The sequence below is a fragment of the Anolis sagrei genome, chromosome 1 (assembly GCF_037176765.1).
Source record: "Anolis sagrei isolate rAnoSag1 chromosome 1, rAnoSag1.mat, whole genome shotgun sequence".
In the NCBI taxonomy this organism is placed as follows: domain Eukaryota; kingdom Metazoa; phylum Chordata; class Lepidosauria; order Squamata; family Dactyloidae; genus Anolis; species Anolis sagrei.
The window spans coordinates 91,134,049-91,155,520 of NC_090021.1; the positions used below are offsets into that span (position 1 = coordinate 91,134,049).

Genomic DNA, 21,472 nt, shown 5'->3' on the forward strand with positions numbered 1-21,472 from the left:
GGATGGTTGCAGCTTGTAACTGACATCTGCCGGCTTGGTTTGTATCAGGCATGGGCAAACTATGGCCCTCCGAGTGTTTTGGACTTCAACTCTCACAATTCCTAAAAGTTGGTGCCCATGTATGTTTTGCGCTGTGTTGTCTGCTAAACCAGAATTTCTCAACCTGGGGGTTGGGACCCCTGGGGGGGTCACAAGGAGGTGTTAGAGGGATCACAAAAGATCATCAGAAAATACAGTATTTTCTGTTGGTCATGGGGGTTTGATGTGGGAAATTTGGCCCAATTCTATTGTTGGTGGAGTTCAGAATGCTCTTTGATTGTAGGTAAACTATAAATCCTAGCAATTACAACTCCCAAATGTCAAGGCCCATCATTGCTTGAGTCCACAGTGCTCTCTGGATGCAGATGAATTACAACTCCAAAAATCAAGTTAAATGCCCACCAAACCCTTCCAATATTTTCTGTTGATCATGTGAGTTCTGTGGTCCAAGTTTGGTTCAATTCCATCATTGGTGGAGTTCAGAATGTTCTTTGATTGTAGGTGAACTATAAATCCCAGCAACTACAACTCCCAAATGACAAAATCACTCCCCCCCCCCCAACCCCACCGGTATTCAAATTTGGGTATATCGGGTATTTGTGCCAAATTGGGTCCAGTGAATGAAAATACGTACATCCTGCATATCAGATATTTACATGATGATTCATAACAGTAGCAAAATTACAGTTATGAAGAAGCAACAAAATAATTCTATGGTTGGGGGTCACCACAACATGAGGAACTGTATTAAGAGGTTGCAGCATTAGGAAGATTGAGGGCCACTTTGTTGAACCAATAGTAAAGTCTAATCTTATGCCTTGTGCTTTGCTTTTGTTGAATTCCCTGGAGAGGGGCCTATTCCCTGGAAAGGGCATTCTATGTTATTTGTATGCTTATTCATATTTTAGGTTCCAGAATCTATTTCATCATGCAATAAAGGCTTTGATAGTGACAGGGATGATCACAGGCAGTGATCAGATGAACTTCTTTCATACAGAAAGGAGGTGATCTAGCTGTCATATGTGACATTATATCAGAGGAGTAGGGTGGACAAAAAAAAAATCCAAGAAGCCAGAAACCAGCAGCTAGTGGTCTCTGGGTTGAGAAGGCAACAGGTCAAGAGAAGGATGATAGCCCAAAGAAATGAAGGCTGAGGTTTGAGAAAGAAAGTAATTCAGATAAATAAGGTCCAAGAGAACAGGAAAATATGAGACAGGATAGGCTGAGAGGACAACTGCATATAGGGCCAAGCATTGAAAAAGTAAATGGTCAGATGTCAATAAAATAAACAGCCAAATCTCCTCAATTGCCACTTGAGGTTTCTGATGTGTATCCAAAGTGCATATCTAACAAGTACTTTGACTTAAAATTGATTTATGCACACTGAGAACTGATTTACTCTATTATCTGCCCTTCCAGGTCAATATCTTTTTGAGACTCATGTACGACGTGTAGACACACGAAAAGGTGCACTGGGTTGCGTCAAAGATGAATCCATGTTTGGCTCCTCTGCACTGTGTTTTAGAACTGGTTTGACATCACTCCAGACCAGCTATAGACTGACCTAAAGCATTACTTATAGCACCAGGGTCCATAGTATCAGGAGCAAATGGCAGGCAAGAAAAGAGAGCATGCATTTTGCTCTGGAGTTTAGCCTAGAAAGGGTTTAGAGGTTCCCAATACTCATCACAGCAGGCATGGGCAAACTTTCTAACTTGGGAGGCACATGAAAGGCTGGAGCAAGGTGGGTGGGCCATGAAGGAAGGGGTTCTCCCCAAACCCCCTCCCTGCCCTTTCCTCTTCATCCTCTTCTCTTTCAGAGATAGAAAGTGAAGGAAAGACAGGAAACATTTGGATCTGAAATGGGTTGGCCTTGGTTAGGATGAGATGGTGGAAGGGAGAGAAAAAGTGTATCCATTAGACCCTGTACTGCCTACTCTTAATATAAAATGTAGAATCCTAGAGATTGAAGAGACCCCCAAAGGCCATCCAGTCCAATTCCCTGCCATGCAAGAAGGCACAAGCAAAGCACTTCCGACAGCCTCTGTGAAAAACTTCCAGAGAAGGAGACTCCACCACACTCTGAGGCAGCCTATGTCACTCCCTAGGAAGTTCTTCCTAATCTTTTCAGTCAAATCTCTTTCCCTGCCATTTGAAACTATTGCTTCCTTGTGCCCTGGTCTCTAGAGAAGCAGAAAGTCAGTTTCCCTCCTCCTCAATGGGACACCCTTTTAAATCTTGAAACATGGTTCTCATTTTCCCTCTCTACCTTCTCTTCTCCTAGTTAAACATCCCCCAGGAGGAAAGAAAGAAGGAATGGGGGGAAGAAAGGACCGGGATTGTGGTGCAGCTGGCTGAGTGTCAGCTGCATTAAGATCACTCTGACCAAAAGGTCATGAGTTCGAAGCCAGCCCGGGCTGGAGTGGGTGTCCAGCCATTGTGTAGCCCGTTGTCGACCTTTGCAACCCGAAAGACAGTAGCATCTGTCAAGTAGGAAAATAAGGGACCACCTTGTGTGGGAGGCTAAATTTAACTAATTTATGAGGCCATAAAGAAAGAAGATTCCGGGGAATGTGGAATGCGGAAGAACTTCATCGGTGTCGTTGATGGACGATGAAAAGCAGCAGCTCCCCTGGCGGCCAGAAAAAAGTTAAATAGCCTTTGTCTGTTAAATGTTGTTTGTCAAACTGGCATTGAATGTTTGCCATATATGTGTTTACTGTAATCCGCCCTGAGTCCCCTGCGGGGTGAGAAGGGCAGAATATAAGAACTGTAAATAAATAAAGAAAGGAGGGGAGGCAGAAGGAAGAAAAGACAAAAGGGAAAGAAGGAAGGAGAAAGAAAGGGCAGGAGGAAGGGAGGAAAGAGGGAAGGAAGGAAAAAAGGGTGGAAGGGAAGCAAGGAGGGAGAAAGAGGGAGGTAAGGAAAGTAGGGAGGGATGGAGGGAGGGAAGGAGGATTTTTATTTATTGTATCAGAAGTGAACCGAGGCTATAGTTGTAATGTATATTAAAAACACAATGTTTAAAAAACTTGGCATTATACTAAACGTCTTTTGACCAGTATCTGATCACTTGGAGTGCCTCTGGTGTTGCTATAAGAAGGTCTTCCACTGTGCATGTGGCAGGTCTCAAACTGTATTGTAATAGGTGGCCTGTGGTTTGCTCTTCTCCACACTCCCATGTTGCTGGCTCCACTTTGTGGTGCTTTCTTAAGGTTGGCTCTGCATCTCATGGTGCCAGAGTGCAGTCTGTTCAGCACCTTCCAAGTTGCCCAGTCATCTGTGTGCCCAGCAGGGAGTCTCTCATTTGGTATCAGCCAATGAAGTTCCAGATTTTGGCCTGCCACTTTTGCACTCTCACTTGCTGAGGTGTTCCTGCGAGTATCTATGTAAATCTTAGGAAGCTATTTCTTGATTTAAGGCATTGGCGTGCTGGATGATATCCAAGTAGGGGATGGGCCGGAGAAGGAGGGAGGAAAGAGAGAAGGAAGGAAGGATAGAATGGTGAGAAGAGAGGAGGACCTGGAGAAAAGAGCACAAGGAGCTGCATCCGGCCCCTGGGCCTGGGTTTACCCATTCGAATCTAGAAAGTTTCCCTGGACAGGCAGTCTTGCTGCTGCTGCTGCTGCTGCTGCCCAACTCTTCTGGGACAAGGAATGGACCAGGCAGTGTTGGTTTTATCACAGTCCAACAAGAAGCAGCCCCCTCATGGGGCGGATTCCTCGGTCTTCTCTGTCTCCTGCTTTTCTCCAGGAGGGGAGACTGTTGTATTGTGGGTTTTTTTCCCCCTCCCCCTCCAGGGACCCAATTCTTTCCCGGGGGTAAAGTGACAGGGAGCGGAGTCCTGAGGGAGGGCTTGGCAGGAAGGAGAGCTGCTGAGTCAGGGTCTCCCGGCTGGGGAAACGCTAGCGGGGGGGGGGGGGGGCACCTGCCGCCCCGCGCACCTCCTTCCTCTCGAGAGGGAGCCGGGGACGGGCAGCGGGGCCGTGGCACCAGAGGCACCCCGAGAAGCCTTTTTTCCCTCCAAAGGAGCAGCAAGGAAGGAAGGCAAGGAGAGAGAGAGGAGAGCCCTGACAGGAACCCAGTGGGGAAGGGAGGCAGCCGGGGTGAGGGCACGAAGGGCGGGAAAGAGGATTCGGGAAGGAAGGGGGCGGGGAGGGGGGGCTGCGGGAGAGAGGCGTGCGCGCGAGCCACGGGTGCCTGCAACTCGGGAGTTTCTCGGCTGCGCGTGGAATTTGAGGCGAAGGAGGGCGAAGGCGCCTCGGCCCCTCCTCCTCCTCCTCCCCGCTCCGCCTCGCTGGGCTCCTCTTGCCGCCGCCTCAGCTCCTCAGAAAGCTCCGAGCGGGCTGCTGCTGCTGCTGCTGGCAGCGAAGGGACGTGCTGGGTGCCGGCGCCGCGGGAGCGAGCCTTGCCAGCACCTCCCTCCTTTCCTCCCTCCTTCTTTCCTCGCCTGCACCTGGCCTGGGCCGCGCGGGGATGTGGCGCCCCCGCCTCCCGCGGAACTCCGCGCCCCCTCCTTCTCCTCCTGCTCCTCCTGCCTCGCGGGTCTCAGGTGCCCGCCTCAGGCCGGCCGGGCTCGCTCCCCAGAAGCGCCGGCTCCTGCGGTAGGAAGCAAGGCAACCCAGACAGACAGACAGACAGACAGACAGACCCTTCCCGGGCGGAGGATGCCCCGCTGCCAGAGGAAGCGCAGAGAGGAGCCTCCACTGTGAGGAGCAGGAGGAAACGGAGGCAGGCGAGGCGGGCACCGCTCTGCCACCATTCCGCCACGCAGGACTTTCCCCCCTCCAGGACCACCGTGAGTCTCTCCTCCTGGCACCCGGGTCGAGTTTGTGGGCTTCTCTTGTCTCTCGCTGCCAGGCTTGTCGAGGGAAGGAGGGAGGGAGGGAGGCACTGGGAAGGCGGGCTTGCTGTGTGTTTGGGGTTGCGCTGCTTCTCCCCGCGCAGTTTGGGCGAGGAAGGCGCTCTCCCTGCATTGTTCGAGCCCTTGGCCGGGGAAAGCCGGGCGGAGAGGCGGCTCCCTTCGCTCTTGCTCTCACCTGGGCGCCTCCAGGTTCCACACTTGGGCTCTTCCTTGCCTTGACTCGCGGGAGGACGAGCCCGAGGGGCGTGCCGGCTGCTTGGCGGGCTTCTCTCGCGGGCTGGATGCGGGGAAGCGCCCGGTGCGGATGGTATGGTTAGTTTCAGGCGGGGAGTGCGCCCTGCCTTGGCAACGTGGCCCCGATGGACCAGAGACCGGCCTGGGTTCCCTGAGGCGGGCGAGGCGTGCTAGGGAGAAGCCCGCTTGAGAGGAGCAGCCCCCTCCTGCCATCGGAGCCCCTTCGGTCCTGGGCGCTTCCTCTCCGTGGGCATTGCTCCTCCGCTTGGACCCAAGAGGGTAGGAAGAACTCGCACCCGTCTTCCCCCTTTCCCCCTTTCCCCCTCTCTCATCATCTGTTTAATAGCAGGTTGTAACTGTGAAATATGGATCCCTTAAGGGGAAGCCTTCCTATTTGCAAAATGCTCGAGATCAGATGAGTGCCTGGCTTCACTTCACCATGGCGCTCTGGTTCTTCTTTAACCTCGGAACTTCTTCCAGGCTTTTTGGACTCCGGATTGAGAAATGTGAGAGGCGCTGGGCTCCGTCGAGGAGAAGAGGGGGGGGGGGCTCAGAGGAGGAGGAGGAGGAGGAGGAGGGCTTCCCCTTATTCTTCTCGGGCATGATTTGTGTCAAACACATAAAGCCGGTAATTGCGGGAGACTTTTTAATGGATTTTGCTAAACGATTTCAATATTTCTTCTTAATTTTAGAGGCAAGGGCTGCCTTTGACAAGAATGTGCTTGGGAATTTCACTTCAGAAGCCCAGGCTTCCCAAGCTTAGTCTTAAGGAAAGGAACAGGGTAAAGCTGTCTGGATTCCAGTGGCTGAAAGCCTCGGGGCTGTGGGGGGAATGCTTTCCAAGGGGGAAAGGGTCAACGGAGAAGTTGTTTGAGGGCAAAGAGTGAGAGTGCAGGTCTTCGAATGCGGAATAAGATAACAGAGCCTTAAGCACTTGCCACAATATAGTAACAACCTCTTTGTTAGACGCAGTCATACTGGACTCAACCAGGCTACTCATGACAAAGCTGGGTTCCTGTGAGTTTTCCAGGCTGTATGTCTATGTTCCAGAAGCATTTTCTCCTAACGTTTTGCCCACATCTATGGCAGGCATCCTCAGAGGTTGTGAGGTCTGTTGGAAACTAGGCAAGCAAGGTTTATATGTCTGTGGAATAATGTCCAGGGTGGGAGAAAGAACTCTTGTCTGCTTGAGGCAAGTGTGAATGCTGAAATTGATCACCTAGATTAGCACTGAAAAGTCTTGCAGCTTCAAGGCTTGGCTGCTTCCTGCCTGGGGGAATCCTTTGTTGGGAGGTGATTAGCTGGCCCTGATTGTTTCTTGTCTGGAATTCCTCTGGTTTTGAGTGTTCCTTTTTATTTACTGTCCTGATTTTAGAATTCTTTAAAATACCGGTAGCCAGATTTTGATCAATTTCATGGTTTCCTCCGTTCTGTTGAAATTATCCACATGCTTGTGAATTTCAATGGCTTCTCTGTGTAGAAGCAGTCATACTGGACTCAACTAGACTACTCATGACAAAGCTGGGTTCCTGTGAGTTGTCCAGGCTGTATGGCTATGTTCCAGAAGCATTCTCTCCTAACGTTTCGCCCACATCTATGGCAGGCATCCTCAGGGGTTGTGACTTCTGTTGGAAACTAGGCAAACGAGGTTTATATATCTGTGGAATAATGTCCAGGGTGGGAGAAAGAACTCTTGTCTGTTTGAGGAAAATGTGAATGTTGCAATTGGCCACCCTGATTAACATTTGTGGACTGAGCATGACTTGACTTGTATTCAATTTATAGATTTTTTTTGTCTTATTTATGAAAGAAGGTACAATTTAGTGTTACGGTATTTATCTCCATTCACACAGATGTCATCAGATTGCCACTACATTTTGAGGTGCTTTAAGCTGTTGATAAGTGGGAACTTAAGTCAATATCCAGGGTCTTTTGTAGTGAAAGTGAAGCAGTAATATTTATTACTTAAGCCAGCATGTCAATATTAAATACTCCTCCTTTTGAAAAGATAGAGAGTGTCACCTGTATCTCATTATGACATAGGAGCCCCTCGTGGCACAATGGGTTAACAGAACTGCTGACCGACAGGGAGCAGGGTGAGCTCCCGTCTCAGCTCTAGCTCCCCATGCAGGGACATGAGGAAAGCCTCCCACAAGGATGCTAAAACATCAAACATCCGGGTTTCCCCTGGTCATAATCCTTGCAGATGGCCAATTCTCTCACGCCAGAAGTGGCTTGCAGTTTCTCAAGTCACTCCTGACACTAATAATAATAATAATAATAATAATAATAAACTATTATGACAAAACTTTTCCTGTCTAACATTATAAAATCTTAGTGCCAAATGCTGGTAGAGAATTGTGAGAATCACAGGTATACTTGATTACAAAAGCAAAGGATTGCAGAGAATATCCTCCATTTCCACATTCTTACCATTCTGTTTTGGATAAGCATGCTATGTTCCTTGAGCATTGTTTCAAAGTGCATAATCTGATATTGACATTTTGTTTGCATTTGAAGGCAGACATCTCTTTGTCTGGTGCAATGATATCGGAATACTTTTTAAAACTTTCAGTATATGACTAAGAAGAAATACAATGAATCAAGAGGGTGAATCTTGAGCTCCCTTTTCCATATGAGATTGTGTATGGAGGCAATAGTTTCCCCCATTTCATACTGATATATCTGATCTTGTGCCTCTATTTTTTTCCCTTCAGGATGCGAGTTTAAAGTCACTTCTTTAAATGTCTTCTATTCTGTGTGTGACACACTTAGTACTGTTTTAAAAATACAGTTGTTGCACTGGGGAAATTTTTTTTTTGAAATAAAACTTGTATAGTTAATTTCTTAGATTGCTCAGTGATGTGAGGTATACCTTTATTGAAAATGTGTTGTTGAAGGCTTTCGTGGCTGGAATCACCGGGTTGCTGTGAGTTTTCTGGACTGTTTGGCCATGCTCCAGAAGCATTCTCTCCTGATGTTTTACCCATCTATGGCAGGCATCCTCAGAGGTTTTGAGGTCTATTGGAAACTGGGCAAGTGGGGTTTATATATCTGTGGAATGTCCAGGGTGGGAGAAAGAATTCTTGTTTGCTGTGTGAATGTTTGCAAAATAATTACTATATTGTCTTTCTAGTCACATGTTCCTCAATGTAAGCTCTGTTGAATTTAAGAAAGGGCATGTTACCTGAATAGGGACCATGAATCTTCAAGTAAACATGTTTAGCTCAGGATGATGTAATGAATCCTTGGATCCTTAAGAGGACTTGTTGCATTTTTATTAGACTAGTGTTTTAAAATACAATCTTTGTGTGGACATAGGGTTTGTCTGAGAGTTTATCATTTCTGGCCCAGCTTACGTGTCCGAATGTATCTCCCTCTGTGAACAATGTCGGAGGTTAAGATCACTGGGGAAGTCCTGTTCTTGGTCCCACTCTCCTAGCAGGTGCAACTGGTGAGAACGAGAGACAGGGCCTTCTCAGTGGTGGCTCCTCAGTTGTGGCACTCTCCTCCAACAAAATTAGATATGTGCCCTTGGTCCCATAGCCAAGTAAAAACTTGGCTATGGGACCAAGCCTTTGGGCAGTAACCAATACAAGGAATGGTCAGGGATTGTGTGCAATTAATATTTGACATTTAGAATGGTTTTGGACCATGATTTCTGGATTATGTGATTTTAATCTTTGTATTAATATGTTTTCAACTCCACAATTTAATTGTCTAAATGTTGTTACATTTTAAAGATCTGATTGATAGTTATATGTTATGGCTGCTTTATGTTAGGTTTTATATACATGTGAGGCATTAAATTTTGCCACAAATGTGTTGGAAACCGCTTTGATCCCCCCCCCCCCCAGGATGGGAAAAGTGGTATACAAGTGAAGTAAATAAATAAATATATAAATTTAGGTCAAATCTCTTTTATTGCAATTTGAATCCATTGCTCTGTGTGCTTTAGAGACTAGGACATGGAGCAATGGATTCAAATTTCAGGAAAAGAGATTTCATCTCATCCTTAGGAAGAACTTCCAGATTGTTAGTGCTGTTCGACATTTGAAAATGCTGCCTGGAAATGTGGTGGAGTCTCCTTCTCTGGAAGTTCTTAAACAGAGTTTGGGTGACATTCTGTCAGGAGTGCTTTGATTATGTGTTCCTGCATGGCAGGGGTTGAACTGGGTGGCCCTTGTGGTCTCTTCCAAAACTACGATTCCATGATATATTTTTTGGGATGGGAGGCAGCTGAAAACTAACAGTATCAAGAACCAGCAATGGATACATATATGCAGTGCCCAGAAAGTTGGATTATAATGGACCAAAGGCAACTATTCCCAGCTTTTTTATTTTCCTACTTTACTGTCTTCTGCTTTCAGAAAATTACTTGGTGAATGAACATGTGTCAAGCCACAACATCCACATGAACAGGAATCTAGTATCCAAGAGCCTCTCCAGCAAGTGTACATGGAAGTTCTGTTCTGATGCAACATTTGCCATGCGTATTCTTCTTGAGATAGCATTGATCTCAAAGGATGGAGAGGAAATGTATTATGGGAAAGGCCTCCTAGCTGCAAAATTGTTTATACAGCTCATTCAGTAGTATTAGGTCCCCATGAAAATTCTCCAAGATAAACATGCACCAACACAATGTTCTGCAGATTGTAGTGAACTTGATGGTTTTATAACAATCAGCAGGCCCGTAGCCAGGATTTTGTTTCGGGGGGGGGGGGGGAATAAAAAAATTTCAGGGGGGGTTCGGGGGGCTGAGTTTCGGGGGGGGTGAGTCTGAGTGAAAGAGGGTCTAGCCTAGCAAACCTTTTGTATCATTACCCCAATACCCCCATGCATATGGGATATATTGATTATGGTGATCAGATCATGATATGAATAAACATAACAGTTTAAATAATGCACCAGTAAGGCCTTTTCGCGAACCACCATGAGAATTTCGGGGGGGGGGGGGGCTGAAGCCCCTCAAGCCCCCCCCCCCCCCCCCCCCCCGGCTACATGCCTGACAATCAGGATGTATTTTTAATTAGGTTAAGGAAAGTAGACTTAAGCTGTTTAATAGCTATTGGGACATAGCACATATGTGAGCTAAAATCACATGATTCAAATGCTGTGTGTTTGTGTGGGGGTTAATAATACTGAAATTATTATCTTAACTTCACTTGTTTGTCCCCTGTATTGTAAACACAATGAATATATATGTTCTGTTGACTGAATTCATCTACTCTAATTGGGACTAACACTTGGATTTGGGCCACTTTTATTGTGGACTCTGTGTGGTAAAATACATCCTGGGGAAAATATTTATTTATCTCCAGAAAATTAGAGAAGCACTTCTTCTGTTATTGTGTGAAAAAGCATTTTTCAGTTTTCAATCCATTTTTCCCGTTAGAAAGAAAACAATATCCCTTCAAATTGCAGCAATAAAATCTTGTAACTTAATGGCTAGACTAATCTTGAATAATCGTGTACGTCTGTTGTAGTCTCAAATGGCAGTCATAAATACAATGGTTTATATCAGAGCCTTTAGAAAGATATATAACTTGAAATTATTGTTTGGTAAAATTGTGAATGATCTCTAAATAGAATCAAGGTTTTTTTTTTTACTATACTAATGTCTTTAAGCACTAATTTAATTTCTGTATAAAATAAATATTCAGTATGTTTTTTTGCTTGTGAAAAAAATATAGGCATGTGATTAATAGTAACAATTGGAAGATGCATAGATACGAGCAAAGGTGGCCCAGAGTAGGTTTTGCTATATATATTCAGTGGGAGGCTGTGAATTTACGATTCTGTGGGGAAATTTGTGCTCTCTACTTTGCCACACTTTATTTATTTATTTATTTAGAGCATTTGCCAATTCTTTCTATGGTACCTATTATGTCAAAGTAGCCATGGTTGGCTATTTCATGAGTACATCTAGCTTCATAATTTACAAATTGATTTTCCCCTTACAAGAATAGTTGGATTGCTTTTCTGCTACTTTCAATTTCATTTGTCATTGCTGTTATCTAAGTCAACTTCAGATTATGGTAACCCTATAAAAGAGAGATTCCAAGAGCCAAGGACATCATCTGTCCCGTAAACTGAGGATCGTGACTCCCAGGGTTAAATCACTGCATCTATAATATGATCTTAATCTATTGTTGAAGGCTTTCATGGCTGGAATCACTGGGTTGTTGTAGGTTTTTCAGGCTATACGGCCATGTTCTAGAAGCATTCTCTCCTGACGTTTTGCCTGCATCTATGACAGGCATCCTCAAAGGTTGTGAGGTCTGTTGGAAACTAGAAAAATTGGGTTTATATATCAAATTGGGATATATATACCCAATTTTCCTAGTTTCCAATAGACCTCACAACCTCTGAGGATGCCTGCCATAGATGCTTTGAAATGTCAGGAGAGAATGCTACTAGAGCATGGCCATATAGCCTGAAAAACCTACAACAACCCTGATCTTAATCTTTTCCTATTTATTTCAGTCTTGTTGCCATTACCATCTTTTCACATAAGCGCAATATATGTCCAAAGTATGACTGCTGTCATTTAGTCATCCTGGCTTCAAGCGAAAGTACAAGCCTGAATTGCCCTAGACAGACCTGCACAACCTGCGGCCCTCCGGCTGTTATGGCCTCAAATTCCCAGAATTCCTGGCCATTGGACAAGCTAGCTGGGGCTTCTGGGAGTTGAAAGTCAAAACAGCTGGAGGACTGCAGGTTATGCATTTGTCTTTTTAGCAATTCATGGGATTTGCAGATTTATCGTGCCTGCAGCTTCCTATTTCAAAGGAAGATTTAAAAATCTCTATCAGTTTTCAGCACTGTCCGGCTTTCACAGTCATTTTCATCATATAATAGTTGCACTTTTTTTTCCTTTTTTCCCCCTTCAAAAAATGATGATACGACTATTGTGCGGTGAAAAAAGGAGGCCTATGGGGTCTCCCTGACTGGCAGCTGTGGGAGAACCCACAGGCCACCAGCACTAGTATGGGTAGGTGAAGGAAGCCCTGTAGTCTTTCCTTGGCCACATGCACTGGTAGCAAGAGCTATGGGCAGTCAAAGGAAGCCTGTAGCTCTGACCAGTAGATGCATAGATGGCAGCCGAGGGAGGCCTCTAGCAGTCACGCCTTTAACCACTTATGCCCCTGCCCTCAGAATTATGTGAACTGCTCCAAGGGATAGGTGCATAGGTGGGGGTGCAACTGTTATGTGATGATTTCCAAAATCCTAAAACTGGGCTGCCCAGAAGGGTGTGCTTCTATTATGCAATGATGACTATTATGCAATGAAATATGGTCATGTGGCATGGCTGATTCTTTCTTTGGTAAATAATTATCTTTAAAAATGATTTTCAGTTTAATGTTTTTCATTAAATGAGATTTGTTATGAAATTGACATGCATTGTAAAAAGTTATTTGTGATTTGGAACTTGACAGCAATACTGATTTGTGTATTACATTTGAAAATATAGAATTAGTAAAAATAAAAGCAGCAAACTGAAATCCTCATCAACTGAAAGTGCCTTTTTGTTTGAGATAAACTCCATTAGAATTAGTTTATTGATATAATTAAGACCAAAAGAATTACTTGTTGAGGTTTGCTTTCTAATTACGTGTACCTCCATTTTCCATTAGATTCAGGATATACTGAAATGTGGGAAACTGAAATCAAGCAGCTGTTTAGCAGCACTTCATTTTCTTAGAGAGATAAATTGCTTTGTCATGCAGATGTATTCCAAGACCTCAGCAGGCCTAATTCTATGCAGAAATGTAGCACATATAATTACATTTTTATGGAGTTAAGTTCCCATTGTAAAGGAACTTAACTCTACAAGAAGGTTCCTATTATTAAATTCAAATTAAACATAATTTGCATTGAAATTTTGAATTTTTAAAAAATGTCAGAGGAAAGGCAGGCATAACAAAGGCAATTGGTTTTCATACAGATCACACAAAATAATGCAACATCACTATGCTGAATAGTTTCCCCATTCCCCTCATATCGTACATAACAGAAATAGCAATATGTCCCCCTATGTTGTTGGATTTCAGCTTTAATACTCACTAGCCTGAATAGCCAATAGATTGATGAAGGGAATGGCAGTCCAGTACCTTGTGTCAATCCCTGTGGCACAAGATACACGACAGATAAATAAATGTGTTTTAATTGGAAGAAGAGAAATCATGTATCAGTTGACCATTATCTTAATCTTGTCTCTTAATATCTTCAAATTGATAAAGTAGAGCGGTTGCTAAAATTATTCATCTATTCAGTTGATCCAGTTTTGTTGCTGCTTTTAACTTGACAGTTGCAGCATAATTAATTGGGTTCATCCAAGAGAAAGGAAGCAATGCCTTATATGTGAAGGTAGCTAAATACTTAAGCAACATTTCAATGGATCCTCTTGATGTTTTTTTTTCATTTAAGGGTACATGTCTTTTTAGTGACAATGTGCTGGCTCAGTTAAAGAGTCTGGGCCCGATAACAGGATTTTTGAATAAAACATTGTTATGTAATATGCCTGGTTAGATTACTATCACTATCATCTCCTGAAATCTATTCTGTATGAGTATAATTCTATATTTAGCTATTCATATTGGACCAGGGATCCTGACCATGAGGTGTATAGGAGACTGAAGCAAAATGTTTGCTTAGTAAAGAAAGTTTATTTTACATATCCAATGATAGCAAATAAGCTGTCTTAGTTTATGTAGTAAATATTTATGATACGGCCTTCCTTTCTAACTGGGGGGATTCAATTATAATATCTTAATTATTTTATTTATTCATTTTCTAACCTAACTTTCTCCTGACACAAGATCATGGTGGCTTACAACAATGTTAAAACAAGACAGATCCAAAAACCTAAAGATAGAATTTTTAAAAGAATAAAGTACCATTAATTTAAAACAAGATTCCAATGTATTATAATTTAATGTACAGGCTGATTATGTACATTTAATAATGTGAAAAGAGAGTTACTTATATGTGATAGGTAAATTTGTGTCAACTCATCTGTACAGCAAATGCCACCTCTTAGCAGCCCACAGACTGTAAAGACATGTTTCATTGAGCCAGAGAAGAAGACATGAAAGTAGGCAGATCATACATACTTGAAAGACAAAGTTGGGCAAATTCAGATCATTGAGATGCCACTTAACTTCAACCCTTATTAGCTCTAGCCAGAATAAGTAATGGTTAAAGATTATGGGATTTCCAGTTTAACCACACCTTTTGGTTTACTATCCAGCCAACTGATTCCTGACTTTGATAACAAAATCACATTGGATCATAAATGCTGCTGCTTAACAACAGATCACTGACCTTGGAAGAGGTATTTGAGCCAAAATTTAATTATTGACAAACAGATTTTGCATACATGTCCGAAACTGGGTAGGTATGGAAAGGGTTCTTTGTTCAACTGAGCACTTTCCATTAGGTATATGTATGCAGCATCAGGCAACATTCTGATGGGTATGGTGGCAGAACCACAATGGAAGTCTCAGATTTTCTATCATGAGTCCATCCTGCTACATAGATAATCAGTCTGTCTTGCAATAGGGACAGGACTGGGATTCTGTTAGTGTACTGTCTACTCTGCAACAAAAATATCTGCTTGAGCCAATACACATGGTATTGGAGGTGTTACTGCACTCTTTTGGTGTGGGATAATTTTAACAGAATTTCATCAGGACTGGCTCAATATTTTCATGCCAACACATGTAGCAAAATGTGCTCTCTCTTTTTTGCTGCTGACTAGCATGATTTGACAGAACTCCATTGTCATTGATAGGTTACTGTCTAATAGGGTTTAGATTTGCAGAGGTGGGGGTCACTAAATGACCCATCATCAGAGATGAATAGATGAATTCCTTAACATCCTGTGGGATTTTCTAGCTCCTGGAATTCATGACCCTGTTGATTCCCTGGTTGATCTGTGAAGTGGAGAATGGTTTGGATGACTGACAACGTTGCTCCTAAACTGTATTTTCCTTGGGTTCTCCACAGAATTCTGAAGAACTCAAGGCAATGAAGCACTTGAGTTAAAAAAAACTACAGTAATGCTGAAGAAAGATTCAGAACAGAACTTGCAGCACAACATTGAGCCCATTTTAAAGCCTGTGCTGCCACATCAATGCAGTGAGAAAGCTATGTTTTGCAGCATCTGTTGCATCAGCATAATTTTGTCCAGTGCAAGTGTTTTCATGTACTAAAGGGTAAATTACATCCTAGACTTCAAAGTACTGAAGAGAAACCCTAAAAACTTTTTGTGAATTATTTGCGAAACATTTTACAGATAAATTTACTCCCATTTCTTAAAATCAGCACTACACAGAGCTGTGGACAGTTCAAGAGATGGGTTTCATGAAGAGAAAGTAGCTTGGAGATATGAGGGCAACTATTCATTGGAAATGCAGCTCAATCTGGACAAGAAAGAAGTTATTTTGACAAACAGGGAACCAAATCCGAAACTAAAATTACAATGTATTCTGGATGGGGTGTACTCCCAGTAAATTCCAAGTTAACATATTTGAAGTGCTTTTGGACTGACCATTGTTTATGGAAAACCAGGTGGCTGCTGTAGCCTTTTATGAGCTCTAGTTGGTATGCTAGATGTGCTGCTTCCTATGGAAAGCTTCCTATAGTCTCAGTTGTTTCTGCCTGCATCCTTTACCAATTACTTTAGCACATTCTTTGTGGTGATACTTTTGAGAATTGTTCTCCATTCAACCAATGGACCCCCCTCATCACCAATGCCACTCCATTGAGTGCTGTGTGAAGTGCCACCAAATTCACACAGTCCTGCATTTGCAATATTTCCTTGGAAAGTTGTAGGACACTTTTTAATTCACAAAAATTCTCAAAGGAGAGAACACCCATTTAAATAAAGCTTTGATTTTAGACATCAACAGTAGTAAAAAATAATGGTAGTAACTGAGTCAGCAGTTTTGTTCCATCACCATAAAGATAAACCGTAACTCAAAATTGTTTTATATTAGGATAAAATGCTTACCTAAACAAAAATGTTTTAACAGCATGCCTAAACAAACTTCCAGACCTGGCAGATTGTGTAAACATATTGCCACATGGAAATGCTGTTATATTCTGCAATAGTGGCTCATCAGTAAGCATAATGAGGTATATCTGTATTTTTTTCTCTTGTAAAAATTATGAAAGGAACCTACAGAGACAGGCCTCAATTACTTCCATGCATGAAATCTATATAGTAGGCCTGGGTAGCAACGGAAAAATTTGTTTCTAAAATCGATTCGTTTTTGGGGGGTTTTTGCGTTTCGTTATTTAAATTAATTACAAAATTTTCCTTTTAAAAAGTTTGATATTTACGAAATTTCGTAAATGTGAAAAAAATTACAAAACATTAACGAATCGATTTCCGAAACAATAACAAATTGATTCGTTAATGGCGGACGCGACCGCGAAATACGCTAAAAAACCTCCAAAAACTTCTGAAGCTTCCCTCTCCCTCTGTTGTTGACTGTTGGTGTGATATTATAATTTTTTTTCACTAATTAAACAAAAAACAACCATAAAACTTGCCCCAGACATGCGGAAATAATAACGAAACAACCTCAAAACAATAACGAAACGAATACAATAACGAAATACGAAGCATTTACAAAACTATTTAAAAATTCATTTTTTTAAAAAATTGCTCCAGAATGGTTCGTTATCGTTTTGTAATTTAAAAAGTTAACGAATTATTAACGAATTACGAATTAACGAAATGAAACCGCCCAGCCCTACTATATAGCTATATGATATCCTCTTTATTACAAAAGGCCTTCCATTTGGGTATGGCTCATATTGTATCAGTACATAGACTAGTAGCAAGAGAATGGTACAGTCATAGCAGAACTTGAGTATTCCTGACCTATGACTTAGTATACATATAAAATGTTTAAAAGCAATGCTTTTGGTTTGGAAAGATTAGCCATTTACAAGAAACATTGCCCAGGGGACACCCAACTGTATTACCCAGTTTTTGAGGAGGCTCTTTTCGTGTCCTCCACCTTATGTGATTATGGAGCAGAACAAACAACTCCACATATGTATGCTTGTCCACAATGCCCTTCCTCATGCACAGAGGAAAAATTGTTTAAAGCTACAGACAATGTGGTCACTGTTGCCCATTCTTGGTCAAAAATTATTTAACCGCTTGTGTTCCCTCTATTTTTGTCAGTTTCATAATTATTTATGCAATGCTTTTGACATGAAATAAATAAATAACTTAGTATACATAAAAATACCCTTACAATAGAAAGCTATTTTTTTTCTTTTAGAAAATCACCTTGAAGATTTCCAATACAAATGTGACTATTTTTTAAATTTATATATGCCTGTGGCTTTAATTGGCAAAACATTAAACACTACATTGGGAAAGCTGTGCTAATTAGTTTAGACCCTGATACTTTATATAAGCAAGGCTGGCTGGTTGCTACAGCAATGGGAACACTGCCCTGCTGTTTCTTGCTCCACTACCACTACTACCTTGTGGTATGTACCTCTGTGGACTGGTTAGTTCACTGCTTCATTGCTTCTTCAACTATGAGAGCTTTTTTTTTTTTGTGTGTGTCAGGAGTGACTTGAGAAGTTGTAAGTCGCTTCTGGTGTGAGAGAATTGGCCGTCTGCAAGGATGTTGCCCAGGGGACAACTATGACAGCTAAAAGGGTAGAATGTTCTGAGCATGTGTAAAAGGCCTGCATGCTTGGAACATTCCTCTGTTCTGAATGTCATTTGGAGGCAATAGGGGAGAATAGTAAAGATGGCGACTCTGAATTGCTCTGCATGTCTCATTCAGTCTGGCTTGGTAAAGCCAACATGAACATTAGTAGCAATTAGGATAGGATAGGGGGTATTTCTTTGCAACTGTATTTTTACTGGAAACCACCCTGAGTCTTCTGGGAAATAGGGAGGGTTAAAATTTATTACTACTACTACTACTACTACTATTATTATTATTATTATTATTATTTGAAGCACAACAAGATGAGTCCACAGCAAACAAGATCACTCTGCTGGTTGTTGTATTGGATCACACGTCGGACACTTCCCAAGTGTCTAGAACTGTGTGATGTATCGGTGAATAATGTGTGCAGATCCCAGTAAGGTGGCCTTTTGCAGCTGGCAGATGGTCATTTTGTTAGCGCTGACTGTGTTTAAGTGCAGGCCAAGGTATTTAGGCACTGCACCCAGTGTGCCGATCACCATTGGGACCACCTTTACTGGCTTGTGCCAAAGTCTTTGCAGTTCGATCTTTAAATCCTCATATCATGTCAGCTTTTCCAGTGGTTTCTCTTTAATCCTTATTACTATTACTATTTGAAACACAACAATATTAGTACACAGCAAACAAGACCACTCTTCTGGCTGTTTATTGGATCACATGTCAGACACTTCCCAAGTTGCTGCTACTGCTGCTGCTGCTGTTGTTGTTAGACAATTGAAATTTCCATCAGTTCTGTATTGGAGGCTAAAGACTTAAGTCCCTCTCTAGTTAAGAGAGTTGAAAGGTTATGCAAGACCAATGGGAGCCTGAATCATTTCTTCCCAGTCAGACCTCCTGGAAAAAAAGAAAAGGAGGATGGTAGCTGAGGCCATCAAAAGAACATCATTGGTAAGTCAGTAACCATTGCTGATTAGCATCCTCTTCCTTTGTTTTGTATGTCCCCAGTTTCCGTTCTGCCTGCAATGTGGGGAATGCTTAGAGTAGCATTATGTAGATCTATTGAACATTGGTATTTCAGGGCAATTGTAGCACCTTGAATTGCATTGTCCAAAAATATCTGGGAAAGTTTTTACTGTTTCCAACAACATGGCCCTCCCAGCAATGTGTCTTTCCAGACAGGATTGTGATCTCGTTCACTTACTTATTTAGTAAAGTGTATACAAAATTTATTAAGCAGTTTTCAAAAATGATAAAGAAAAGAAAACATTTCTATTCTGGATTGCATCCAAACATGCTGTTCTGTTCCTTCCTTTCATGGATCAAAGGGGCATCTAGTGGAGATTGCCTGCTGGACAAAGAAGAAGGTGATGATTACCACTGCCCACACACTTTGCAGGTGAGTCCTGCAATCTTCTAGAGTGGGTTTTTAGTACGTATGAGGGACTGTAGTTGGAATGAGGAATAAACAGTAAATAGCATGACTCTTTCATTAATACCAGCAGAAATCCATTGAGTGCAGAAATGGATCAGGTTCAGTGTTGCCATGCTGTATGTAATGCAGGTTCGAATAACCAGTTACCACTCTATGTTGAAGAAATATGACAGTATGACTTGCTGAGTGACCATGAAAGTAATCTAGTACAAAAATTACTGTTTTGATTGAAATGTTTGTTGATTTTTCTTTTTCAGTTCCTTGCCCCTTCCCTTTGGGTAATTTACAGAAATACTCAAAGAACAAGAAAAGTTTGACATTTGAAAATTGATTTTTAAATAGAATGCCTGACATTTTTGTGAATCAAGTCATTCTTATAATAGCTAAAATTTTAACAGATAACAAGAGGAGTAACACTTTAATAAACAATGTAGCACTCTTACTTTATTGTATTTGTATCACAAGGTAAAAATGTACTGATATTTTGGATACTTATTGTTAGCTATGGCAGTTAATAGAACAGATGCTAAAACAGCATTTACATAATCAACATGACTGCTAATATTTATTACATTGAACATTGTATCATATCATTAGTATTCTAATATTTAGTCTTCAGTTATACATCAAACAGTACAAAACTTTGTTAGATGATCAGTATAACTATCCAGATGATCAACACTGCCATTAGGGGAATTACTTAGAGGGAGCAACCCAGATAATTGGGATAAAATTTAGAAGAATTATTTTCTAGGCACAAGAAGATGGCAAATATCATCATTTGGAAAGGAACTATGATTTTGTGTAATATTTTAATCCGTGTCTATAATATTTATCTTACAATCCTGTTTACATGTTGCAATGCATGAGTATTATTTTTAAAAATAATGCAGTAAGTTGATTTTAGCTTTAGAAAAGAAATACGTGATCAAGTCAATCAATATAAGTGAAAGTGGTTTCTCTCTTCTCATTATATCACTATAATGGGTTGATGTCCATCTGTGCCACCCCCTCCCCCAAATTTAAAGTGAAAGTAGGTAATAAGCATATTTCTAATGTAACTTTTTTTTCCTTAGGGCTGTGAGACTTACTTGGAAACAAGTTTCATTGATGTTAGCTGAACATCTTTTGTTGAAACTGTATTGATGATTAAGGGGAAAGAGATAAACTGAAGAAAGAGTTGAATGAAGGCAATCCTGAAGAGAGCTTCCTATTAACATTGATCTGAAATTTACTCAGCAATTATAGTTTAATGACACAAAGGGAATGCAGTTTGCTCAGCTCGGCAGGACAGAAAGAGCTTCCATCCAAATGTCACTTTGATCCTCACTGAACCAAGAGTGTATCCCTGGTTGAATTGACGGTTAACTAATCAACCAGTGTAGTTCTGACAGGAGGTATCTGTTCTTTATGCGGAGCCCTATTTGTGAAGTTGTGGCAGGAAGAGAATAGAGCTTGCTGGTGCTGGTTCTCTGCCTTTTTGTGCACATTTATTAGATCTTGGGAAGCAGATGGCTGGAATACTTACAACTAATAAAATTAGACTGCTTGTTAACAGATACCTTGACATATTTGTTTTGATTGCATTTTCTGTTTCCCTTGTGTATCACTTTCATAAATTCAGGTGCATCCAGGTGATAGCTTATTTATTTTTTACTACATATATATTTTGTTCTTCCTCCAACAAATTCAGGGGCCATACTTTGTTCCTCTTCACTACCTTTTAATCCTCACAACAACCCTATGTGGCCTGATGGGCCAAGAGGCTGTGATTGGCTCAAGGTCAACCAAGCAAATGTTGTGGTTGAGTGAAGGTTTGACACTCTAACCACATGGAACAGTCTTTTGGAAAGTTTGCTTTTCATGAATAAAATTACAATTTTTCTGTGTGGGATTCCAAAAATAGTGTTCTGAAACTGGCAGTAAAAATGTTCAGATTTAATGGAGCAGCATGGTTCACAGTAGGACAGAAGACACCATCACATGGCATATATTTCTGATATTCTGTAAAGGAAAAGAAAGAAAAAGAAGAATGATGTTCACCTTGGAGCCTTTTGTACTGTTCTTCCATTTCTGTAAACTTGTTCCAGAGACCAGACTCAAACGATAGGTGACTGAATGTATGTGTTTTTAAATACATTTCTCCAGTGCTTCATAGGACACTAAAAAAAATAAATCTTTTTCTGTACTTAAGCAATAAGAAGTAAGAAG

General features: G+C 41.7%; 1 protein-coding gene across 5 annotated transcripts in view; it reads left to right on the forward strand.

The window, feature by feature from the left end:
- The first annotated feature begins 4,359 nt into the window (after positions 1-4,359).
- Positions 4,360-21,472, forward strand: part of HS3ST5 (heparan sulfate-glucosamine 3-sulfotransferase 5) — a 264,511-nt gene continuing 247,398 nt past the window's right edge. Inside the window, exons 1-2 of one of the 5 annotated variants that reach the window (XM_060753199.2) lie at positions 18,576-18,777; positions 19,155-19,225. The gene's annotated coding sequence lies outside the window, so the exon portion shown is untranslated. Of the gene's footprint in view, positions 4,838-4,961; positions 5,417-5,535; positions 5,644-18,575; positions 18,778-19,154; positions 19,226-21,472 lie in introns of those variants that run through there. The other 4 variants (XM_060753200.2, XM_060753198.2, XM_060753196.2 and 1 more) reach the window with 4 other exon arrangements.